The sequence below is a fragment of the Triticum urartu genome, chromosome 2 (genome assembly GCF_003073215.2).
Source record: "Triticum urartu cultivar G1812 chromosome 2, Tu2.1, whole genome shotgun sequence".
Classification (NCBI taxonomy): domain Eukaryota; kingdom Viridiplantae; phylum Streptophyta; class Magnoliopsida; order Poales; family Poaceae; genus Triticum; species Triticum urartu.
In genome coordinates, this window is record NC_053023.1 from 391,175,089 (window position 1) to 391,202,509 (window position 27,421).

The 27,421-nt window shown below is 46.2% G+C and overlaps 1 long non-coding RNA gene across 3 annotated transcripts; it reads left to right on the top strand.

Moving 5' to 3' along the window:
* Positions 1 to 1,901: 1,901 nt before the first annotated feature.
* Positions 1,902 to 4,110, top strand: LOC125537472. 3 transcript variants are annotated; one of them, XR_007295931.1, is made up of 3 exons: positions 1,911 to 2,325; positions 2,476 to 3,570; positions 3,799 to 4,110. It is a non-coding gene; the product is annotated as an uncharacterized LOC125537472 (long non-coding RNA). The 3 variants fall into 3 exon arrangements; XR_007295930.1 differs by having other exon boundaries at positions 1,912 to 2,325; positions 2,476 to 3,399; XR_007295929.1 differs by having other exon boundaries at positions 1,902 to 2,325; positions 2,476 to 4,110.
* The last annotated feature ends 23,311 nt before the right edge of the window (positions 4,111 to 27,421 follow it).

Below are 27,421 nucleotides of genomic sequence, written 5' to 3' on the forward strand. Positions count from 1 at the left end.
ACTTTCCCAAAAATAAAGAAATATTGAGGATTTAATAATAAAATCAAATATGATTTTATTTTGGATTTATTTGCTATTTTATTTGAATTTAGGAAAATGCGCGTTTTTCAAAATTGCATTTAGGCCCCAAATAAATGTTCATCCTGTGAGACTTGATTTTAGAAGCCGGGGAAAATTTATTTTGGGATTTTTGGAGTCCATTTAGTATTCCTTTTGTTTTTTTTCTCTGAGCGTAATTATTTAAAAAAATTCCGAACCGACCTTGGGCCGTGTCCGGCCAGAACTCCGCCTGGCCGGGGGCTTTATATAGCGCGCCACCCGGGCCGCCCCAGCCCAAGCCGCGCCGCCCGCCCAAACCCTAGCCGCGCCGCGCACCAGCCGCCGCCACCGCCGGAGCTCGCCGCCGACGAGGTCGAACCGCCGCCATTTTTTTAGAAAACCATTGGTTTTCACCGGTTTTTTTTCAATTTTTTTAGATAAATCGGTTTTTTTCTCGGTTTAGTTAATTAGCGAGCGTTCGCTTGTTCGTTCGTTTTAACGAACGCTTCGTTTAGATCCAGATAACAAACGTTCGTTCGTTAATATGTTCGTCATTTTCTTTTTCTCGGATAAATCCGCGATTTTTCTGATCGTGATTTCTGATCCGATTTTCGTTTTAGTATAACTTTTCGCTCATTTATCGGAATCAGGCGATTCAAGCGCCTGGAGTTTCGTCTCGAAACCCTCTTTCAGTTTAACCAACTCAAACCAGTTTTTGCTTCTATAAAATTTGACCTAGATCTAGAATAGTAAACGAAGCTTATTTCTTTTGTCGTTTGTCTTCCGTTTCTTCGTTCGAGTTGATTCTTTTTGCCAACCAGAGTTCTTAAGTTGAACTTTCTGGTTAGTTCTCTTATTTGAGTTTTACCTGTGCATTAGCTGAGTAGTTATTGTGTGCTTGTTTGTTTGCGATAGAGTACCCGGAGTGCGCCCCTTGCTACTTCGAATCGCTGGGTTTCACGGATCGTCAGCAAGGCAAGTAACACTTTGATCATACCTCCTACTACCCAGTTTTATTGCATTAGATCAATCCTCACACATTGCACGATTAGGATCTAATTAAATTGTGGGTTTTGGGAAGTAGATGAGGTAGTACCTATTACCTGTTACAATCAAACCTTTGGGAGTTACTTCTATGTTTGCTTATATTGCTATGCTATGCTAGTAGACGTGGATTGGGTGAGTGTATCCATGACAGATGTGAGATTGTTAAATTAATGGTTTATCTAAGGTGGCAACTTAAATACACATCTGGGTGGATTGAGGCACCTGGGTATTCCAGCGATTGCCTGTTTTCTTTTGGACCGCCACCCAGGCTCAAAGGGATCATGAGATTATTCATCTATACTACTATTAAACAATCAAACTAATTCTTTCTTAAAGCCACACGGCAGATGTACACAGTTTGATGAGCACGGTACGATTAGGCCCACTAAACTTAATCTATCAGCTAGCATTAATTTAATTTGTTCTCTCGTGTGCGTTTAGTAATTTTCTATATCTATACTACTATTAAACAATCAAACTAATTCTTTCTTAAAGCCACACGGCAGATGTACACAGTTTGATGAGCACGGTACGATTAGGCCCACTAAACTTAATCTATCAGCTAGCATTAATTTAATTTGTTCTCTCGTGTGCGTTTAGTAATTTTCTATATCTATACTACTATTAAACAATCAAACTAATTCTTTCTTAAAGCCACACGGCAGATGTACACAGTTTGATGAGCACGGTACGATTAGGCCCACTAAACTTAATCTAACAGCTAGCATTAATTTAATTTGTTCTCTCGTGTGCGTTTAGTAATTTAGGTTGGCTGACTATGCTTCACCGAATCACCGTGGAGGAATATAGGAAGCTCCGCCACGCACCAACTCAATTCCCCTACAATCACGCAAAGAGCAGAAAAAAAAGGAAAGTGATCTCAATCAGAGCCCCATGCGCCGCCGCCTGATGAGTGTCGGACATCCACGCCACATGCGCCGCCGCCTGACCCTCCTCCGCCACCGCAGCCATCATAGAACCGACGAGTGCGCCGGCAGCACCTCCCATCCCCTCCTATCATCTTCCCTATCCCTACCCAGCGGACGACTAGGTAGAGCTGATGTCTCCTCCTTCACCAACATCGACGATGAGCTGAGATGACGCCCTCTCGCCATGCACGCCCTTGATCAGGACGGCACCGCCGAGCCCGTGGCCCTCCTCCCCAGGTCACCGAATCTAGCCAAGATCCGCCTCGTCCTCCCACATCGGCCACCATGGTCGTCCTCCCTTGCACCCAAGGTTAGTCCATAAGCACCATCTGCATTAGAAGGTTTGAGCCAGCGATTCAGCTCGAGCAAGTCACAAAAGCTTGCGGCAACCCCCAGTCTTTGATCTGGTTTGTTGTTCATCTTAGGTGATAAAATATTTTTTCCTTGCGTTTCATCTTAGGTAATTTGGATGGCCCCGTCTCTCACGAATACAACAAGCCGCGCACACTGGACGGAGCGAACATAGCCAGCCACGTGGGTGGCGGTGGCGGCAGCTGGACCGAGGAAGAGACCTGCGTCCGGCGGCCTGGAGCATGCTGATGGCCGCGGCGGGGAAGGCCCATGCCTTGCTCCTCAATTGCTACCTGCCCCCTCAGTCAAACTCTAAAGGCCTTTCCCAAACACATTGGAGATCGACAAGAATGGCGGCGACCGCAACTATGACCTACGGCGAAGGAGAAATTGACTGACTCAGCAGTGCTCTCGGTGCACAGCCGATGGGTGATGGTGCTCGAGGCTGACAACTCCATGGTCAAAGCCACCGGCAGCGGCTGAGTAAGGGCACTCGTGCGGTCAAGGTACATCTTATCCCTTCATTCATCCCTCTCTCCCTGCCTCCCTCCCTCGCTCTCCCGGCCGGCCCCGACGGTGTCGCCATTAGCCCACGACCATGGACCAGCGGTGAACTGGGAACTCCGTCCGCAGGGAACGGGGAGCACTGGTGCTCTGCTGGTGAACACTTGTTGCGGGGACATGAAGATCTCTAGCGATGGGGAATGGAGCTTTGGTAGATAGACCTGCTCTCTCTGGATGCGAACAAGATTTTATCTCTCTTGGATTTTTTTTGTGTGTGTCAGATAGCAGAGAGGAACACTGCTGGTGAGCGGATTCTTATCACTACCAGCATGAACATTGCTGCTTGATCAGGAGTGTGGTATGCGACGCTATATTTTGATGTATACTACAGTATTATTTTGTTGCTGGTACACATTATTTCCATCTAATATTTTTTTCAGAGGCAGAGAAAATTATTTTGTAGGCTTTTAAACAAAGCACAAAAATAAGACATGTTATGCATCAAGGATAGGAATTATAATATGTAAAGGTCAGTAAAAAAAAGTATGCACATAAATTGCTATTCTTTTTCAGTTGGCAACATTGCATACATAATTTGAATCTTAATTAATGGAATTCATTGTTCCATGTTGGAAGTTCCTGAAGAGCTTGAAATAATCCATTTTGTATGGGACTTGTCAATCCACCTATACCAAATAAGGTTGTTTCCGGAGCCTGACAGCTAAAATGCAATGTTTTTTTTAGATTTTCACCTTCGGGTAAGCATGGCATGGTGATTAAAACGTTTCTTAAAAAATGAACTCATAATGAGAAGTTATGTTCTAATTAAGATTGATTAAGGGTTGTGCCTTTTTAATTATTCAGCATGAATATATAGCAGGCTGGTTCAGTGATCATCTATGAACTATAAGTATACTCTTTTGTTCAGGTAAGATGGGAGGATGGCACAGACTGTACTACCAAATTAGACGATCTCCATGGGAGATCGAGATTGTTGGTGGTTCAACCTCTCCTGCTCAGTGTCTGGCACTATCAATGACCTGCAGACACAAACAATGTTGTAATCTTTCCTTTATTACTCCAGGACCACCCAAGTTAATGGTTCATCTAATGTAGATTATATTTGTATGAACCCTGTCTCTGGCAGCATCAATGACTTGCAGACACAAACATTCATATACTTCTATGTGTAAAATTTAACCAATTGTGATCAGTATAGATTGTCGAATTGTTCCTTGGACCTGCATGGTTATAATTGACATTGTTCTACGTGTTAAGATTGATGCTAATTCGTGAATCTTGCGTTATTATCTTGTATGTATGACATGAGCTTGTTCTTATAAACTAGATATTATTGGATGCCGTTTTCCCTGTGTTTTTTTGGGGAAATTTGTGGTTCATCATGTAAGAACCATGAACTATCATATTAGGATTATCCTTGCGATAGTGTCTGGTCCGTAGTCAATTTACTGCTGGTAAAGCTTAATGTTTGGGACTAATTTAGTATGTTCCTATTTTCCATTTGTGTCCCTTTGTTCCAAGTTTGTGTCTCTACCATGTCCATTTGTACAATGCTTAATTGTATCACAAGTCCTGTAAAGTTTGCATTATAAAATAGACATTCTGGAATATTTGATTCCAGTTTTTTTACTATACACACACTAAATAGCTTATGCCCATAAGTTCTCTATGGAGAAGTTGATCCAATATGATTTTATTTTATTCCTTGCAAATGGTTGGTATAAGTTCATACAGTTAAACCTACGACGTTGGATTTTGGAGATCCGCCCTATACCGAACTGAACTAAGAGCGCTTCAGGTAAAAGGACATACTCTTTTTACAACTACATTAGTATTAGTACCGACATACATTAAATGGAAAGTAGCTAATGTAAAATTTATTTTCGGATGGCCCATTCGCATAATACGAACATGCATGGTCTGGTCTGCTGATTATGAAGTGAGGAGTTTATCCGGTTTTTATTTTATTTCTTGTAAAGGGCTTGTAGAAACTCATTCAGTCGACTGCTTTTGATGTGTAACATACACATACTACAGTGATTTTTTTTCTAAAAAACATCTTATTATGAAGGGCGGAATTCCTTTAAAAAATTATTCGTGCGTTGCACGTGCACACTTACTAGTACTAGAAACTTCCGTGTGCAGCCACAAGCTACTATGGGCTCTAGCATAGTTGATTAAGTTGTGCGAACTCTTAGAGTGGTAGACTAGCAGATGTAGGGGAAAGTAGGTGTAACGGTCTACCCGATCGTAAGGTGCTAGCGCTTCTGAAAGACTATGTCTCGGTCATCCGTTTCTCAAACACCATGTAGTGCGAGAATCCCAACGGAGGAGATCGAGTCTTGTGGGGAAAAGTGCGCAAACCTCTACAGAGTGTATAAACTAATCATGGTTAGCCATGTCCCCGATTATGGACATCTTGAGTATCTAGTACCTGGATTATCATGTGAATCTCATCATGTTACTCTAAACAATTTTGTCGGGTTTTAATGATGATGCTTAATTGGGATTGAGAGGGTGTCTACACTCTCAATGTTTAACAACCACCATGTTAGTTAAATAAAATGTATTCTTTTGAAGTAGGAAAAAAATTGGCTTTATGCAAAACTGTAACCATAGAGCTTTCCACCAGCCAAATATGCATGTAGTATAGCCTTATTCCTTCATTGCTCTCTATGTGTTACATTGCCAGCATATTCCATGTGCTGACCCGTTTCGGGCTGCAACGTTCATGTTGGAGACTTTTCAGACGACGAGTAAGGAGCCTTTTAGGTCGTGGTTCTATACTCAGTGATGCCGTTGGAGTTGATGGACTCACTTATCTTCCAAGCCTTCCGATGTTATCGTTATTAGATGGCCTTAAGCCATATTTATTGTAATAAGTTATCTTTTGAGACACTCGATGTAATAAGTGTGTGATTGCTACTCTGTTATAAATCCTTCAAGTAATGTGTGGTGTCAGCATTACTGATCCAGGGATGACACCGGAGCACAGAGATTGGACCATTTGAGGTCTGGTCGCTACAAGATGGTATCAGAGCACACGCTGACTGTAGGACGCGGCCACTAAGCTAAAGCCCTAGATCACTACTCACTCTTCTCATTATGACTCCTCATCTTTTCTACTCTTTTAGGATGGCGGATGCAAGGAACAAGTTCACGCAACCGGATGAAGATACACCCTTTGGACGTCACTTGAAGGAAGTCACTAGATATCTGAACATAGGAGTACCAAGCTTCACCGGGACTTACAACGCCACTTTACCCAAAGAAGAGCACTGGATGATTCAAGTTCAAGTTCCAGGAAGGACGTTCATGCCAGTTACTGAGCCCATAGAGTTTTCCTTTGATGCACCAACCTGGAGTCTAGGAAAGAGCATGGCAGCTCACATCGCCATGGGACGCATTGGAGAAGTTTATCGCAATGATCTTAAGGATACTATCTACTAGATTTGTGGGCGCCGAGATGAGCACTGGGAGATGATCAACACCAGGAAGGATAGATCAATTGCATCTTTTATCCAGGAGTTAAACCAGCACATTCGACGTCAGGAGAACCAAATGTGCACCGACATGATAGATCTGAAGAAGGCGAGGACAAGAATCAAGGAACTGGAGGAAGAACTCAAGGCTACACGTGAAGATTATGAAGAGGAAATCAAAGTATTAGTGGGGAAGAATGACGATCTGATCAAGAAGATCGGAATATTTATGGGAGGCCCTACACCAGTAGAAGAAGACGAACAACCCAAGGAGATTCGCCCGGAAGACTACATCATCATCGACGACACCGACTCGGATCCAGATGATAGCGATGATGACTATGTTGATGAAGCTGGAGCAGATATCATGGAGTCTGCAACCGAAGAATATTTCTAGTAGACCACCCCAACAGTAGTAGTAGTCCACCATGTAAATATAGTAGTCCGAGCACTTTTGCGATAGTTAGATCAATTGTATGCCCTTGTTTGATTGAATGAAGTGAATTGTTTGCTTTTGACCTCATGTGCATATGGGTAGTGTTTTCTCTCTAGACCCCTCTCTATTCTTAAATCTCATCTTTTTTAAACCCTCAGATGCCTCCAAGACGTGACCCCGGATTTACCTTCCCACCGGAGCTCACTCAGTTGATCCAGCAGCAGAACACATTGATGCAGTTGTTAGTCCAGAATCAGAATCAGGGGAACAACAACAACAACCCACCACCACCAAGATTTGAATAAATGACTTCTTCCATTTAAATAAATGCAAAGGGTTGTTGACAAGATTTTAATTTCAATTGGAAATATTTCAAATTGAAAAACTTTAAGCAACTCAATGATTTTCATGAGAGAAGCTAAAAGGACTTATTTAAAACATATGAAATATGAGTTGGAAGTTTAAAATAATCAAATTTAAAGTCTCTTTTAAATTATTTTCAATTTAGAGTTATTTGGTTGTTATTCAAATTATTTTTCTGCAAAAATAAAATATATGGAAAATAGGGTAAAATGATTCCCTACATTGAAAAATTGGAGAGAAATAAATTTGAAATCATTTTGGTATTTTTTTAAATGATTTTTATTAGGTTTTATTACAACAATAACACTATATGGACTTTATCTGATGCTAGAAAAATGTTCATGTTGTAGAAAATCTTTTTTCTGAAAATTTTGATATATAATATGCCTATATTGTATTAATATTTTATTTGGTTTTTATTTATTTTTATCTGTTAAAAAAACTTCTAGGCCACCGAACTGGGTCTGCCCAGCAAATCGCCGAGCCACGGCCCAGCCGGCCTGACACCGCTTCCCGCTCGTCCCCGAGCTCGGGACAGAGTCCCGAGCCGCCATGGCATCGCCTCCGCGCCGACCTCGCGTCCGTGCCGAGGCCGGGCTCCTCTGCCCCTTGCCCAAGGCACTCCGCCCCCTCCTCCTTTAAATACCGGAACCTCGGGCCCCGTTCCTCCTCCTCGTCCCGCCGCCGCCGCATCTCACCGGAGCTGCCGCCACCCCGCTCCATCGCGTTGCCATGGACCGCCGCCGACGCCGCCATCCTCCTCGCCTCGACGCACCGCCCCTCCCCATCCACTCCGCCCTTGTCGTAGGCCACCAAAGCCACCGCTCCGGTCGAGCCCGAGCCACCTGTTGTCGTCTTCTCCGACACCGACGAACCCCGTCGTCGCCATCTTCTTCGACGCCGACGAACCCCCCCCCCCCCCCCCCCCCCCCCCCCCCCCGACCGGTAACCGCCGTCGTCCGCGCCTTGCTCCGGCCCGCCGCTCGCAGCGCCGCCCCGCGCCGCTTCCACCGTCGTCGTCGCGTAGCGCCGCTCGACTCGCCGGAGAGTCGCCGCCGCCGATCTAACCGATGTCGCCGCCGAGGTCAAGCCACCCTAACCGGTACTGAACTGAACCCTAGGCCGGTTTATTTTTGGGTTTTCTCGGTTTTTCTGTAAAACCAGTTTTGTTTAGGTTTACTTACTTAGCGAGCGTTCGCTAGGTTGGTTGCAGTAGTGAACGTGTTCGTCGTTTATGCTTTTAAAGCGTACGTTCGTGCGATAACTTTCTGTCACGTAGCCAGGGACTCAGATGTAATTATCTTTCTTACAATTTAGCCCCTGGTTTTCTATTTATCACAACTTTTTGCTCGCTTGTCCAAATCCAATGAAACCAACGCCCAGTTCTTTGCTATGATCCCCTCTATCCAGTGAACCAACTTAAACATATTTTTGAAAGTTTAAAATTTGTTTTCAAACAGATTTGAATTCAAACTTCTTTTATTCGTAACTCGAGTTTTATAACTCCGTTTGAGTTGATTCTTTTTGCAAATCGAAGCTCTTGACCTAAACTTTTAAGATGAGCCCGTGTCACGGCTGCGCTGTGAGAGCTCTGGTATTCCTGCAGACCAGTTTCGACATTGATGGCTTTGTTCACCAGAGTGGCGAAATCAGCAAAGTCATGCACTAGAAGTGCGAGCTTGATGTCAGCTTGAAGGCCATCACGGAACTTCTCCTGTCTGCGTGCATCAGTTGCAATGTCTTCTTCAGCATAGCGGGACAAGTCAAGAAACTCCCGCTGGTAAGCTTCCACAGTTTTGTTGCCTTGGGTGAGGTTGCGGAACTCACGCTTCTTCCGGTCCATGACTCCCTGAGGAATGAAGCGAGCACGGAAGGCAGCTTGGAAGTCTGGCCAGGTGATGATTGTTCCAGCTGGCAGAGTACGCCTGTGGCTGTCCCACCATTGAGCTGCGGGTCCTTTCAGGAAGAAGGAAGCAAAGGTGACATAGCTGGCAGGGGCTACATCAGCAGACTCCATCTCATAGGTGATGTCACGGAGCCAGTCATCAGCATCCAGAGGCTGAGTTGAGCTGCGGTACACAGTTGGGTTCAGGCGCATGAAATCCTGCAGAGTTACTGGGGTTGGCTGCTGGTTCATATTGGGGCGAGGAAACTGAGCCATCATATTCTCCATGAACTGGCGATTCATCTCAAGCTGTTGGATCATACCAGCCATGTACTCAGGCGGTGGTGGGGCGTTGCCACCACGACCACGACCACACCACCTGGTCTAACCATCCTGCTAATATATAACAGGGGGGTAGTTCAGTATTGAGAAATGTGCAAAGACGAGAATCATTCATGATGAAACATGCACAACGAAAGCAGCACGATAGATACTACATAGTAGTCGGCATATCTTACAAAAGAGATCATGCATGGAGTTCATTACACAGAGTCTGGTACATAGACTAAGACATCATAGGCGGCACGCAGGCTCGCGGCGAATGCATCTAACACTAACAAGCAAGTCTACATCAGTCCCACGCGGTACTGCGGAGGTAGCTGTAGCCTGAAAGCTGGTAGTGTGGCATCGGGTACACCACGTCGGCAACCTGGGTTCCGCGGGTACTCTGGTGCAGAACCTGACGCTCAAGTGGCAGAAGAGGACCAAGTGCGGGAGAGTAGCCTCCCACCTCTGGCCAACCGACACCCTGGGGCATCACGGTCCTGGCAGGGTAGATCGCAGAACGCGACAGATCACCAGAGCGGACAGAGGGGTGCAACAGCGTCAGAGCACGATACAGGTGCTGACGAGTGGTGTACAACTCGTGGCGAAGAGCTCGGTTAGCTTGATCCAGCCCATCAGCATGCAGAACCAGGTTCTGATGGTAGAAGGGCTCTCGGGTGACAGTGGAGTAGGCAGCAGTGTAGTAACCCTCCGCACCAACATCGGATGCGATAGCAATGTGCCTGAAGGGGGAGGTATCCAACTCCTGATACTCTCCACAGAGACGTGTCAGAGCAGCATAAGCAGCATCGTGGACCGCCATATCGATAGTCACTCCAACACCATGAGCAGTGTGCAGCACGGTAGTGGAGTCATACTCCCGAGAGTAGAGGTGGACGATGGCACGGTACTGCTCCTGGTTGAAGTCCTGATACTCCTCATAGACGGTGTACTCAGGGTGCCAGCGATAACCCAGATAGGTCATCATCTCAACCAACACAGCAGGTGATCCTGAGGCACCAATGGCTATCGTGTGGCGCACGACCTGCCTCGTGGGTTCCATCTGAAAACAAAGATGTTTTCACAGGAGTCAAATGACAATGTGGATAATGTTCAAATACTACTCTAAAGAATAACTAGGGCTTATCCAACTTTGGGGTGAATGTCGTAACGGGATCCTAGTGTCAGGGTTAGTAAATTCGTTTAACCCGAGTAGAAGAGAGTTTAGAGTCCCAGAGTAAAGGTCGAGGAGTAAAAGATCCTAGTACCACCCGATGGCGACGTGGGCCCGTAAGGCACACAGCCAAGTTAGTAAAAGTTTTTGCAATGTCTAGACTCGACTTCGGCCAAGGAGTGTGGAAGGGGGGTTCCTACAGGCAGTCGGCTCTGATACCAACTTGTGACGCCCCCGATTTAATCGTACACTAATCATACACGCAAACGTGTACGATCAAGATCAGGGACTCACGGGAAGATATCACAACACAACTCTACTAATAAAATAAGTCATACAAGCATCATATTACAAGCCAGGGGCCTCGAGGGCTCGAATACAAGAGCTCGATCATAGACGAGTCAGCGGAAGCAACAATATCTGAGTACAGACATAAGTTAAACAAGTTTGCCTTAAGAAGGCTAGCACAAACTGGGATACAGATCGAAAGAGGCGCAGACCTCCTGCCTGGGATCCTCCTAACTACTCCTGGTCGTCGTCAGCGGGCATCACGTAGTAGTAGGCACCTCCGGTGTAGTAGGGGTCGTCGTCGACGGTGGCGTCTGGCTCCTGGGCTCCAACATCTGGTTGCGACAACCAGGTAGAAGGGATAGAGGGAAAGAAGGAGAAAGCAACCGTGAGTACTCATCCAAAGTACTCGCAAGCAAGAAGCTACACTACATATGCATGGGTAAATGTGTAAAGGGCCATATCGGTGGACTGAACTGCAGAAAGCCAGAATAAGAGGGGGGATAGCTAATCCTTTCGAAGACTACGCTTCTGGCAGCCTCCGTCTTGCAGCATGTAGAAGAGAGTAGACTGAAGTCCTCCAAGTAGCATCGCATAGCATAATCCTAACCGATGATCCTCCCCTCGTCGCCCTGTGAGAGAGCGACCACCGGTTGTATCTGGCACTTGGAAGGGTGTGTTTTATTAAGTATCCGGTTCTAGTTGTCATAAGGTCAAGATACAACTCCAAGTCGTCCTATTACCGAAGATCACGGCTATTCGAATAGATTAACTTCCCTGCAGGGGTGCACCACATACCCCAACACGCTCGATCCCATTTGGCCGGACATACTTTCCTGGGTCATGCCCGGCCGTGGAAGATCAACACGTCGCAGCCCCACCTAGACCAACAGAGAGGTCAGCACGCCGGTCTAAACCTAAGCGCACAGGGGTCTGGGCCCATCGCCCTTAGCACACCTGCACGTTGCGTACGTGGCCGGAAGCAGAACTAGCCCCCTTAATACAAGAGCAGGCTTACGTTCCAATCCGGCGCGCGCCACTCAGTCGCTGACGTCACGAAGGCTTCGGCTGATACCACGACGCCGGGATACCCATAACTACTCCCGCGTAGATGGTTAGTGCGTATAGGCCAAATGGCCAAACTCAGATCAAATACCCAGATCTCGTTAAGCGTGTTAAGTATCCGCGAACGCCGACCAGGGCCAGGCCCACCTCTCTCCTAGGTGGTCGGAACCTGCCCTGCCGCTCCGCCTCAAAACTCCACTCGCGGGTGCTCCTCAAGCCGACCCGTCTTTAGTCACCACATGTATCATGTATAAAGTATATAGTATATACCCGTGATCAACTCCCGAGTGATCACGGCCCGATAGTATAGCATGGCAGACGGACAAGGATGTAGGGCCACTGATGATAAACTAGCATCCTATACTAAGCATTAGGATTGCAGGTAAAGGTAACAACAGTAGTAGCAAGGATAGGCTATGCATCAGGATAGGATTAACGGGAAGCAGTAACATGCTACACTACTCTAATGCAAGCAGTATAGAGAAGAGTAGGCGATATCTGGTGATCAAAGGGGGGGCTTGCCTGGTTGCTCTGGCAAGAGAGAGTGGTCGTCAACTCCGTAGTCGTACTGGGTAGCGGCGGCGTCGGTCCCGGTGTCTAGCGAGAGAAGAGGGGGGAGAAACAATAAATATTTAAGAAAACAGATGCATAGCGATGCATGACATGACAAGTATCGGTGCTAGGGGTGCCCTATCGCGGTATGAGGTGATACCGGTGAAGGGGGGAAACATCCGGGGAAGTATCCCCGGTGTTTCACGTTTTCGGACAAATGAAACAGAGGGGGAAAGTTGCGTGTTCGCTATGCTAGGGATGTGTGGCGGATAAACGGGCTGCGTATTCAAATTCGTCTCGTCGTTCTGAGCAACTTTCATGTACAAAGTTTTTCCATCCGAGCTACGGTTTATTTTATATTAATTTTAAAAGATTTAAATCATTTTTAGGATTTATTTATTTAATTTAATCAACATTATCCAGAATAGTGTCTGATGACGTAGGCATGACATCAGGGTGATGTCAGCAGTCAACTGTGCAGTTGACTGGGTCAACTATGTGTGGGTCCCGCATGTCATTGACTGATTAGGCTAATCAGGGGTTAATTAAGTTAACTAGTAATTAGGTTAATCTAATCCTGATTAATTAATTTAATTTAATTAATTCTTTAATTAATTAATTAATTAATTATTATTTATTTAATTATTATTTTTTACATATTATTTTTAATTCCTTTTTTTAACAAAACGTTCTGGGGCTGGGGCCCCCATGTCAGTGGCCCCAGGGGGCCTTAACGGGCGCCGGGTACAGGGTGCAGGGCGCAGGCGCCGCCCGAATGGGCGTGGGCGCTGCGGGCGTAGCCCCAGAGCGATGCGGGGCGCCGGTGCTGGCCCCAGGCGCGGGCGCTAGCCCGACTGGGCACTGTCCCAGGCCAGCCACGGCGAGGCTTGCCGGCCGGAGCAGCGGCAGGCAGCGCTGCGGCGGAGCGGGAGCAAGGGCGGCGAGCATGACGCATGGTTCAGCGGCTCCCTGCAGCAAGCGGCGGTGTGAGTGGGAGGCGCGGGGCGCGGTCATGGCCGGACATAGCGACGCGCGGAGCAGATGGTGTGGTGGCGCGGGCGAGCGCCGGAGTGAGGGCACGGGGAGGAGGACCGGGGTCCTCACCAGCGTTGCTGAGCAGGGGGGCGGCGAGGCTCGGTGGAGCCTTTGGGGAGGAGGACGAGGACGTGTCGTCGGCGAGGAGGAGACGAGGAGGACGAGGCGACGGGCGGTGGCGGGGTGCGGTGATGAAGAGGACGACAGCGGCGGCGGGGTGGCTCCGGGCGGCGAGCACGACGCGGACGAGGTGGCGTGGGTCCCGGGCGGCGTCCTGGATGGTGAGCGTCGGCGACGGGGTTGGGGCGCCGTGCGGGAGTGAGGGGAGTGAGGGGGGGCTCGCCCCGATTGGATCGGGAGGGGAGCGGGGGGGGGGGGCGAGCGGGGTGGGGCGAGGGGGGGGGAGTGGGGATCGGGTGGGTTAGGGTTTGGGGGGGGGGAATGGATAAGGGGAGGGGGGGAAGGCCGGTTGGGCCTGCGCCAGAATGGGCCGGCCAACTGGGCCAGTAGGCCGTGGGAGGGGGTTCCCTCTTTCTTCTTTTTTTTGTTAGTTTCTTTCTTTTATTTATTTTCCTTTTCTGTCTTTATTTATTTTAAAATACTTAGGCAGTTTATAAAATTGTGTTTATTACACCATATTGACCTATGTAAAATATGGCGTCTCCCGAACACTTTTGTTTTAAATTTTGAAAAACTTTTATTGTTTGCTTTGATTTTGAAATTTGAATTCGAATGGGATTGAATCATCGCGAGGTTTACAACAGTAAGAGTGGTGACGAGGCATCATTAGCAGAGGTTACTGTAGCTTGATTATCCGGGCGTTACATATGGGCTCTGGCATAGTTGAGTAAGTTGTGTGACCTCTTTCAGTGATAGGATAGTAGATGTAGGGGGGAGGTAGGTGGTACTATCTACCCAGAGTAAAGAGATAATGCTTCTGAATGACTGTGTCTCGATCATCCGTTTCTTAAACATCATGTAGTGCGAGAAATTCAACTGAGGAGATCGAGTCTTGTGGGGAAAAGTGTGCAAACCTCTGCAGAGTGTACAAACTAATCATGGTTAGCAGTGTCCCCGGTTTATGAAAATCTTGAGTATTTGGTACTTGAATTATTGATTTGATCTCGTCAGTTTTCTTAATTAATTTGTGGGGTTATAATTATTATTTTGGGATTGACTTCGAGGAACCTTCTCAATAATTTCAACAAACTTTGTAGTTAAATAAAATATATTTCTTTGTTGTAGGTAAAAATTAGCTTTATGTAAAATAAAACTTTGAGCCTCCACCAGCCAAATATGCATATAGAGATAGCCATTCTCAGTTTTATCCTATGGTGTGAATTTGCCAGTACATTCAATGTACTAACCTACATGGCTGCAATGTCTCATGTTGCAGGAATCTTACGACGAGTATGATACGTTAGGGTTACGATTTCTACACCCAACTTTGCCGTTGGTGTTGATGGGAATCCACAATCTTATTGTTACTTTCGCTATATGGATTGAGGTAATAGTATTTACGTTACTTTATGCATGTGATTTACCTCTGTTATAAATCCTCGAGTATTGTGTGTGTCTGCATACCGATCCAGGGATGACAGTTAAGCACAGAGACTTGACCGTCTGAGGTCGGGTCGCTACAACAACGGTCTGTTGGGATGGTGAAAAAGGTTAGAGGCTGACATGACAACTTGGGAGGCTTGATAAACAAGTAGTAGGTAGCGCGACATAGCGATAGCATCGAGACAACTAGCACAACAAAGATAGTAGTGAGATCCAAGGTGACGGTCATCCTGCCTGAAACCCCGCTAGGAAGAAGATCAAATCCATGAAGTAGACGAACCAACGTAGTTGAACTAATCCTCACGATCGCAACGTAACCAGAACTATCAAGAAGAAGCGCAACCGAAAAGAAGCAAACATCATGGTAAATCAACAAACATAATCATGGCATGATGCACAATCAAGTATGATGCATGTCTGGTTTAATGAGCATGACATGGCAAAGTGCAACAAACAATACTACAAATTAAGTGGAGCTCAATATACAACGAGTTTCATATTGACAGAAAACCACATTCATTTACTTAGTTCTCTCCCGTTTATATACCCAACAATATTAAATGTTCGTTAACATGTCAAGAAGTGAAGTATAAGTAAATTAACTATTTAGGCAAGTTTAAATGAGGCCGGAACAACGAACAACAATTTCGGAAAATCCCATGTTCATATTTTGGATTTGGTATTGTTCTGCCCTAAACACAATTTTAGAGTTGTTAAACACGCAAAGCAAGTGCACCATGTTAAACTATGCATTTTTCTACCCCATTTACATATAAAATTTATTTAATTCGGAGTTATGGTTATTTAGTTATGAAATAAATCATTTTAACATGACATTTATGCAAATTAATTACAAAAAGCATTTTAAATATTTTAAACATGGAGGAAAGTTGAATATTGTGAAAATAGATGCAATTCTAAGCATTTTACACATATAAAGTTTTTACATATGATGCACGGTTTATAATTTACTATATGCATGAAACTTAGGGGGGGTTTGCAAAACTGTTCTTACTGGATAATTGGTTAAATTCGTAACAGAGGAAAAAAAACATATATGGGCCGAAACTGCTGGGTGTAGGATACAATATGGCGCCCTAGGCACTGGATAAGGGAGCGGGCGCTACTCACCTTGCGGGCTTGGCCCAGCTGGAGGAGGCAGGCCGAAGCAGACCGGCTTGGCTTTGAGGCGCTGGGCCGGAGCAGAGGAGGGTGGCCTTGGCGCGGCGATGTGGCCAAGGAGGCGAACGGGAACGGGCGAGCTCGTGCGGTCGTCCTCTCCTGGCGACTACCGAAGGTCAACGCGGCCGTGGCAGCGTGGCGGTGCGGGACATGAAGGGGAGCGGCGGTAGGCGGCAGGGAAGGCCAGCGAGGAGGGCTTGCGGGGGTTGATCTGGGCCGGATCCGGTCGTTTGACGGCTGGAATGGGCGGATCCAGGGGAGTTCCGGACAGATCAGGCGGAGGTTGGAGATCCAGGAGGTGACGGTTCCGTGCGGCGGCAAAATAGGGAGAGGGAGATGTGAGAGAGAGCGAAGGAACTAGAGGAAGGGAGGAAGAGGAGGGCAGGGAGAAGGGCGGCCGGTCCTGGTGGCTGCTGTTACTCGCCGGCAACAGCTGGATCAGCGACGCGGCGAGGAGGAGCGGGATGGGAGCCCAGGCGCTCGGGAGGCTGCGAGGATCCGAGGTGAGAGGAGCTCGGGCTCCTCCCGTGGCTGCGCGCGCACCGCTGCTGCCGCTCGAGCGAAGCGGCGGGGTATGGGCCCGGGCGGGCCTCAGATGGGCTTCACGGGCTGCGGTGGCTGGGGGGTGGAGGAGGAGACACCAAGTGGCGGCGGTGGATAGGGTGGCAACGGAAAACGAGGAGGAGGCGCTAGGGTTTAAAAAATGGAAGGCCATTTATAGGCAGGGGTCTAGGGTTGGGAGTTTGAGGGGGGTTTCAGAGCTCTCCGATCATGATCTGATGGCTCCGATCGGAGGAGAAGGTTAGGTTGGATATGAATAGGGAAAGGAGGGGAATTTGATCACCCGATCGAGATCGGATGGTCGAGAAGAATAGAGAAGGGAAGTCCAATAAATAAACTGAAGATGTATGGGGATGTTCGGGATTGATCCGGATTCACCGATGACGATTGAGTGTTTCAGGTTCGGGTAAGCTTTTGGACGCGCGTGAGGGGTTTGACAAAAGGCCATGGGGGCAAGGGGGTTTGATGGGCTCAGAGAATAAAAAGAAGAGAGTGGTCTGGTTGATCAGAGCGGAGGTCAATAGAGACAAGAAAGAAGCGGTAACTACGAGCGGATGCAAGTTCTATGAAAAACATGCAGATGCAATGCAGATGATGCAATGATGAAATGCAACAAACAAATAAAACACACTCGGCAACGAAAAACAAATGGGAGGCGTCTGAAGCGTCGGTTGGAGCGACGGTCTCGGGTCGTCACAACACTCCTCCACTTACAAGAGATCTCGCCCCGAGATCTAAAGATGGCACCGGAGAGAAGCGGAAGAGGAAGAGATAAAATAAAGTTGCGTCTTTGACAAACGAGTGAAATCATGAACCTTGGCGGTTGAACAACTGAAAGAAAGAAGACAAATTAGATGAACGAAGTTGAAAACACTTCGTTAGGAAAAAGAAACAAGGAACATCATGAGAACCTTGGAGGTTGCAAAGTCATGAATCAAGAGCTCAATGGAAAAGAAGAATTTGAAATCATTCAGGTTTAAATGAGATAGACAACGAATGAGATGGACAGAATTCGGGCAACAGTCCGGCAGAAAAGAGAAGAAAAACTTGATAAGATGAAAAGTACTTGAATAGAGGACACAACACTCCTGCTAAATTGATAAGCAAGAAAAAGAACATGATATTGGCAAATAGAGATGATGGAACGAAGAGAGCAACATCACAATGCCTCCGGAAGTAATGAAAGAATGGAATGGAATGAACAGACAAAAGAACAACATAGTGTACCACCAAGAACTTGAAAGAGCACGCTTACGAGAAATGTTGGAATGGAGTTGTTGGATTATCAACACCAAAAGGATATGATCCTCGTGGGTTTATGGAGACATCTCAAAACTTGAGGTGAAATTCTGCCACTAACGAAAACAATTACTTGCTTTGAGATGAATGAAGAGATGAACACTTCTTTCCCCGAGATGCAGGAGAAAACTTGAATCATTGTTAAGGAACACAATTAGCAATATTCCTTAGGGAAGGCTTTAGGTGAAATATAATCCAAGATAACTCCAACAAAGAGATTGATGGATTTAAAATACCTCGTTCGGACAACATGTGAATCATGAAACATGAAGGAAATTGTCAAAAATGACATAACACCACCTCAAAAGATAATGTAGAAAGAATTGCATTTCGGAATGCACGATGAAGAATGCTTGATCTCCTCCAACAAGGATGTTGACAAACACTAGAAGAAGGAATGAAATATTTGATGGACCACCATGTAGAGCCTTCGTGAGAACTCCGGTAATAAAAGAATGATCAAACGAAAGCAAAGTTGAAAACAACAAGATGAAGCCGGTCCTAAACAAATGGTTTAAAACCCCTTTCAGCGACGGCATTTGGAACCGTCGCCAAGTGAGTGTGGGCGATAGGGGGGTCGTTCCCAGACGACCCAGAAACCGTCGGGGATAGGGCCCCCACAGTACTCCTACTCGTTTCTGCTCGCATTGCCATCGCCGTCGGTATTCTGTGATGCTACATTTACAATGCGCGGCCCATCACAAACGGTTCACTATTATAGAACGTGTATGATGTGCGGCCCATCACAAACGGTTCACCGTTAAGAATATTAGCTAATCGTCGTATGAGTGTCGGACAGGATTACGAAACGTCAGACCGTCGTAACATCGTCGTACACGACAACTATCGCACACGCTATTCTGTGGTGCAACGTTTACGATGCATACTTCATCAGAAACAATTCATGGTTGCGAATCGTGTATGATAAGTGTAACACCCATGATGCGGCTATATCTCCCACGTGTCGAGGCACGACTTAGAGGCATAACCGCATGGTGGTTTCGTCGCAAGAGGGGTAAACTTCACACAATCCCATGTACTGAATAAGAAAGGGATAAAGAGTTGGCTTACAATCGCCACTTCACACAAATAACAAGTTAAACATACATCATCTAGAGTACAATCAGGGTCCGACTACGGAACCAAAATAAAAGAAGACAACCGCAAATGCTAGATCCCCCATCGTCCCAACTGGGCACCACTACTGATCATCCGAAAAATACACATAACAACGACCAAGATCTTCATCCAGCTCCCACTTGAACTCGGTTGCGTCACCTGCACCGGTATCATCGGCACCTGCAACTGTTTGGAAGTATCCGTGAGTCATAAGGACTCATCAATCTCACACCCGAGAGATCAAGACTATTTAACCTTATGGGTAGGATGTGGTAATGAGGTGGAGTTGCAGCAAGCGCTAAGCAAATATGGTGGCTAACATACGCAAATAAGAGTAAGATGAGAAGCTACACAACCGATGTGAAGCTAGAAGTGATCCTGAAATGTTCATACACCCAAAACCGTGTTCATTTCCTGGACTCCGCCGAAAAGAGGCCATCACGGCTACACACGCGGTTGATTCATTTTAATTAAGTTAAGTGTCAAGTTCTCTACAACCGGATATTAACAAATTCTCATATGCCACATAACCGCGGACACAGCTCTCGAAAGTTTATACCCTGCAGGGGTGTCCCAACTTAGCCCATCACAAGCTCTCACGATCAATGAAGGATATTCCTTCTCCCGGAATAACCCGGTCAGACTCGGAATCCCGGTTACAAGACATTTTGACAATGGTAAAACAAGACCAGCAAGACCGCCCGAATGTGCCGACAAATCCTGATTGGAGCTGGACATATGTCGTTCTTAGGGCACACCGGATGAACACTACGTACGGCAACCGAAGATAGCCCAAGTTGCCTAGGGGCGGCACCGCAAGTGGCTCTGTTTTGGACCAACACTCAGAGGAGCACTGACCCGGGGGGGTTAAAATAAAGATGACCCTCAAGAGCGTGACTCCCAAGGGAAAAAGTATAGGTGGCAAATGTTAAAACCAAGGTTGGGCCTTGCTGGAGGAGTTTTATTCAAAGCAAACTGTCAAGAGGGACCCATAACCCCAACCGCGTTAGGAACGCAAAATCAAGGAACATAACACTGGTATGACAGAAACTAGGGCGGCAAGAGTGGTACAAAACATCAGGAATAAGGCCGAGCCTTCCACCCTTTACCAAGTATATAGATGCATTAATAAAATAAGAGATATTGTGATATCCCAACATAAACATGTTCCAACATGGAGCAATCTTCAACTTCACGTGTAACTAACAACGCTATAAGAGAAGTTGAGCAAAGCGGTAACATATCCAAACAACGGTTTGCTAGGAAGGTGGGTTAGAGGCTTGACATTGTAATATGGGAGGCATGATAAACATGTGGTAGGTAGCGCGGCATAGCGATAGAACGAACAACTAGCAAGCAAATATAGAAGTGATATCGAGGGTAATGGTCATCTTGCCTGAAATCCCGCTAGGAAGCAGAACGAGTCCATGAAGAAGACAAACGGACATAGTCGAATGAATCCTCTCAACTCCAAAACGAAACCGAAGCTAACGAGAGAAGCAAACCGGAAAGAAGCAAACAACATGGTAGACACACAAGCATAAACATGGCATGATGCACAACCAAGTATGATGCATGTCCGGTTTAATAAGGCATGGCATGGCAAAGTGCAACAAACAATACTACAAATTAAGTGGAGCTCAATATGCAATGAGTTGCATATTTACGAAACACCACATTCGATTATTTAGTTCTCTCCCATTTATGTACCCAACAATATTAAATGTTATTAAACATGGCAAAAGGTGAGGCAAAAGTAAACTTACACATTTTAGGCAATTTTTAAGTGAGGCCGGAAACAACAAATAACCATTCCGGTAAATCCCCACATGACATTAGTAATTTAAGCAAACAACAATTTCAAACATTTTAAATTTTGTTATCATGATGCGGATGACATATGCAAGTAATATGCAATTTTTATGAAGATGATAACATGAGCATGTTAAGAAGCATTTCTCGTCGTGGCGGAAACGAAAGGGGTGCCACGGAAACAACAACGGAAATGGTGCCACGACAACATTCCGGTTCTGCTAACTTGATTGAAATGCCGGTGCAAAAGAAAGTATGACGGGGGCGTGTCATGCGGTGAAAGGTGGGGTGCTCCCGGTTACCGGGTTCCCACGGGTCGACGGCATGGCTACCGAGGAGGAATGACAATCGTTCACGGGTGGATACAACATCTAAACATGCATCTCATACAACACATGCATTCATCCACGGGCGGTCGTTCTCGGCGGTTATACCTTCGAAGCGTGCGTTTGAGACGGTTCGGGTTCGATGGGGCGTAGGGGAAGTAGACGTACACGGGGTGTCGTCGAAGCAGTTGTACACCTTCCGGATGGAACTTGACGTTTCCATGTTCTTCGGATTCATAGTGTAGTCATTTGTGTCGTAGTCGGACCTGACGAAATACACACCGGATGTAGTGGTACACAGATAGTAGATGTTCGGGTCATCGATAGGGGTACATGGCGAAATGCACGTCGCCGTTAGTTGTTCTCGTATTGTCGTGGAAGTAGTCGTTCGCTTGACGGTCTTATTGGAACCTCGTCAACAGTAGAGATCCTACTTGGCGACCAGAAGGGGTACTTGGCGCAATGCACGGGATGGTAGTCCAACAATTGTCGAAGAGGGACTTGACGCATCAAAGGACTTCGGTGCCATGGTACTTGGCCGATCCTCATGTAGACGTACTTCTGAAGAGGAACTTGGCGCATCCAAAATGGGAGATTGGATGATTTGCCCCACTTTACTTGGGCATTAGATGATTTGCCCCACTTTACATAGGATTAGATCATTTGCCCCACTATTCATTTTTCTTTTGATGATTTGCCCTTTTCAATTACTGTAATTGTAACATCCCAAATTTTCAATTTGAAATGTTATACACTAGATCATCATGCATATCATATTTTCATGCATTTTGGTTGATCCTAGAAATTTCACGCAACTTAAGGACCCTCGGAGAGAGTTGGAGATTTCATTATTTTCATATTTGAGAGTTTTCTCAAATTTGAAAAGAGGATCATTTGATTTATTTATTTCATCTTCAATTATTTTTCCAATATCAAAATATGAGAGAGGGAATAATATGACTTTCCCAAATTTAGGAAAAATGAAGATCTAATGGATAAATCAATTTTTGTTTTCCGGAGTTTATTTGCATTTTATTTGGATAGGGAAAAATGCGTGTTTTCAAAAATTGCATTTTAGGTCCGGAGTAAAGTTCATTTTGTTCAAATCATTTTTAGGAGTCGGGGAAAATTTACTTTAGAATTTTTGGAGTTCGTTTAGTCTCTTTTTCTTTTGTTTCTGCGCGCGTAACCGATTTAAAAAAAAAGAGCCAGCGCCCGCCTGGGCCAAGGCCCAGCCGGCCGGCCCTTGCCCCGCCGCCGCCTTGCGCGCCAGGCGCAGCCGCCGCCTCGCCAAGCCGAGTCCTGGTAGGACTCTAGGCCGGCCCCCCTCGTCTTTTGCTTGCCCCCTTCCCCGAGAAACCCCCCTCCTAGTATAAATACCCAAGCACCCCCCCTCTCTCCTCACATCAAAACCCCAAGCCCTCTCCACCCCAGCAGCAGCAGCAGCCACCGCCGCCTCCCGCCCCGAGCCGCGCGCCAGCCCCGCCGCCTAGCGCCGCCGCCTAGCCGCCGCCGCCCTTGTCCCGCCGCCGCCGGAGCCCCTCGCCGGAGCCTCTTCGAGGTAGTCGTGCAACCCTCGCCTCGGTCCGGTTTTTCCTAAAAGAACCGTTCCGTTTTCTCTCCGATTCTTTTCTTTTTCTTCTGGTTTTTGTTTCGGTTTTCTTCCGAAACCCTAGATCGGTTTTCCGTTTCTTTTCGGTTTCTTTTCCGAAACCCTAGATCGGTTTTCGTTCTTCTTTCGGACCGTTCATCTCAACGAACGTGATCACCGATTTTTCCCGGTTAACGAACGTCCGTTCGTTTAATCGTTCGTCTCTTTCTTTTTGTCGGATTTATTCTGCGTCTTATTCCGCGATCGTGATCTCAGATCCGATCTTCGTTCTAGTCTTTCTTCTCGCTCGTTTATCGGAATCAGGTGATTCAAGCGCCTGGAGTTTTGTTTCGAAACCGCCGTTCCGTCTAATCAACTTGAACAAGTTTTTGCCCCGGTAAAATTTGACCTAGTTTCAACTTGCTAGAACCGAGTTGTTTTCTTCCGCCGTTTGTTTTCTGTTTCTTTGTTCGGTTCGTTCTTTCTTTGCAACCGGAGTTCTTAAGTTGAACTTTCTGGTTCGTTCTCTTGTTCGAGTTTTACCTGTGCATTAGATGAGTACTTATTGTATGCTTGTTGTTTGTCTGCGATAGATCACCCGGATTGCGCCGCTTGTTACTTTGAAACCCTAGGTCTCGCGGATCATCAGCAAGGCAAGTAACACTTTGATCATACCTTTTCTACAACCCATGTTTTATTGCATTAGATCAATCCTCTCACATTGCATGATTAGGATCTAATTAAACTGTGGGATGGGAAGTAGATGAGGTAGTACCTATCACCTGTATTATTATGAAACCTTTGGGAGTTACTTCTACGTTTGCTTATTATGCCATGCTATGCTAGTAGACGTGGATTGGGTGAGTGATATCCATGACAGATGTGAGTTGATAATTTTAATGGTTTATCTAAGGTGGCAACTTAAACACACAGCTGGGTGGATTGAGGCACCTGATGTCTATCAGGACTTGCCTGTTTTAGTTTGGACCGCCACCCAGGCTCAAAGGGATCATAAGATAATTCATGCTAGAAACTTCCGTGTGCAGCCACATGCTACTATGGGCTCTGGCATAGTTGACTAAGTTGTGCGAACTCTTACGGGGTGGACTAGCAGATGTAGGGGCTGTAGGTGGTACGGTCTACCCCACATGTAAGGTGCTAGCGCTTCTGAAAGACTATGTCTCGGTCATCCGTTTCTCAAACACCATGTAGTGCGAGAAAACAAACGGAGGCGATCGAGTCATGTGGGGAAAAGTGCGCAAACCTCTGCAGAGTGTATGAACTAATCATGATTAGCCGTGTCCCCGGTTATGGACAACTTGAGTATCTAGTACTTGAATATCATGTGAATCTCATCATGTTACTACTAATTAATGTTGTTGGGTTTTAATTGTTCACTTAATTGGGATCGGAATGCTGTCAACCATTCTCAATGTTTCACAACCACCATGATAGTTAAATAAATTTATTCCTTTGCAGTAGGGAAAAACTGGCTTTACGCAAAACTGTAACCATAGAGCTTTCCACCAGCCATATATGCATATAGTATAGCTGTTTCATTCCATTACTCTCTATGTGTTACATTGCCGTTGGAGTTGATGGACCCATTTATCTTCCGAGTCTTCCGCTGTTATCTTTATTAGATGGCCTTAAGCCATGTTTATTGCAATAAGTTCTCTTTGAGACAACGATGTAATAAGTGTGTGATTGCCACTCTGCTATAAATCCTTCGATGTACTATGTGGTGTCAGCATTACTGATCCAGGGATGACACCTGAGCACAGAGCACTTGATCCATTCGGGTCGGGTCGCCACAGAGATGGTATCAGAGCACACGCTGACTGTAGGACACGACCACTAAGTTAAAGCCATAGATCACCATTCTCTTCTCATTTTCTAACTCCTCATCTTTTCTACTCTTTTAGGATGACGAACACGAAGATTAAGTACGCTCAACTGGATGAAGGCACACCATTTGGATTTCACTTGAAGGAAGTCACCAAGTACCTGAACATTGGATTACCAAGTTTCACAGGAACATTCAACGCCACTCTGCCTGAAGAGGAGCGCTGGAAGATTCAAGCTCACGTTCCCGGAAGGACATTCGCGCCAATTACGAAGCCCATAGATAGTGTTTTCAATGCACCAACCTGGAGTCTGGGAAGGAGCATGGCAGCTCATATCACCATAGGACGCATTGGAGAAGTTTATCAAGAAGACCTCAAGGACACTATCTACCAGATTTGCGGACGCCGAGATGAACAATGGGAGTTAGTCAGCACCAAGAAGGATAGATCCATTGCATCTTTCATCCAGGAGTTAAACCAGCACATTCGACGCCACGAGAACCAGATGTGCAATGATATGATAGAGTTGAAGAATGCAAAGGCAAGGATCATCGAGTTAGAAGGAGAACTGAAGTCTACACGCAAGGACTACATGGACGAGATCGTAGCTCTAGCAAGACACAATAATGATCTTAAGCAGGAGATTGAAGAACTCAGGAGGAAGTTAGCATCCAGGAAGGAAGACGAGTACGTCGCATGTCCGGACAACTACATCATCATCGACGACACCTATTCTGATCCAAGTGAACCTGACTTTGAAGACGAAGCTGGAGCAGATATCATGGAGTCTTCCACCGGTTCAAATTTCTAGATGACCACCAGATAGTAGTAGTATTCCCCCATGTAAACATTAGTTCGAGCACTTTTGCGATAGTTTTAGATCGTTTGTAAGCCCTTGTTTGATTGAATGAAGTGATTTTGTGTGCATTTGCTCATGTGCATTGGGGTAGTGTTTTCCCTTTAGACCTCATTCTATTCTTAATTCTCATCTTTTCTAAAACCCTCAGATGCCTCCGAGACGTGACAATGGATTCCCACCGGAGCTCACTCAATTGATCCAGCAGCAAAATCAATTGATGCAGATGTTAGTCCAGAACCAGCAGAACAACAACAACAACCCACCACCACCACCACCTGTTGACCACTTAGCCCGTTTCCTTAGGCTGAATGCGCCGGTGTTTTCCAGTAGCACCGAGCCGATGGTAGCAGACGATTGGCTCCGCAAGATAGGAAGGGAGTTGACCACTGCAGGATGCACGGATGGTGAGAAAGTGAAGTTTGCCGCTCACCAGCTTGACGGACCCGCGGCAGCATGGTGGGAGAATTTCACAGCCACTTACCCAGTTGACACTGTCACATGGGATCAGTTTCAGCAAGCTTTCCGCACTGCCCATGTTTCAGCAGGAGCTATGGCCATAAAGAAGCGTGAGTTTCGCAACTTACGCCAAGGAGGAAGGACAGTTGGCCAGTACGTTGATGATTTCAGCAAGTTAGCACGTTATGCCCCAGATGACGTTGCTACAGATGCAGCTAAGCAGGAGAAGTTTCTGGAAGGACTGAATGATGAACTAAGCATGAAGTTGATGGTAGCGAGTTTCAACAACTACCAGGAGTTGGTAGATCGTGCCATCATGATTGAAGGGAAGCAACACCAGATTGAGAACCGCAAGAGGATGTATGGACAGGGGAAGTATAACCCTGGAGCCCAGTAGAAGCCCCGTTTTACCCCTAAACCGGGATTTCAGTTTCAGCACACCCATGGAGGAGGTAGCTCGCACAACCATAATGGCCACAAGAATGGTAATGGGAATGGAGGAAGCAACGGCCAGAACCGGACCACCCCATCGACCCCAACCAAGAGAGATCTGAGTCAAGTCACCTGTTTCAAGTGTTCCAAGACCAGACATTATGCCAATGAATGTCCTGAAGGCCAGAAAGGAAATGGCAATGGAAGCTATGGGAAGAAGCCGAACCCTTTCAATAGAGGACAGGTGAACCACGTTAATGTGGAGGAGGTTGAAGATCAGCCCGATGCAGTAATCGGTAAGTTTTTGGTTAAGTCATTTACTGCACTCGTTCTTTTTGATACTGGTGCATCGCATTCATACATCTCAAGGGGATTTGTGGATAAGTATAACCTACCAACCCAAGCCCTTAGGTCACCCATGTTAGTAACCTCGCCAGGAGCAGAGTATGTGGCAAGTTTATGGTGTGATCGGTTACCATTAAGGATTGGTAACTATGTTTTTCCCTCAGACCTAATAGTATTGGAATCTCAAGGACTGGATGTGATATTAGGCATGGATTGGTTATCAAAGTATAAAGGGAATATTGAGTGTGCTAGTAAGTCAATTTTGCTTACCACACCAGAAGGAAGAAGGATCAAGTATGTATCCCGTCATGTACCAAAAAGGACACAAGTGAATTGCCTAACAGGAGTTGTGCAGGAGGAAGTACCAGTGGTAAAGGATTTTCCTGATGTATTTCCAGAAGAGTTGCCAGGCATGCCACCGGATAGAGACATTGAGTTTTTGATTGAGTTATTGCCAGGTACAGGCCCAATATCGAAGCGACCATACCGGATGCCAGCAAAGGATTTGGTGGAAATTAAGAATCAGATTAAGGA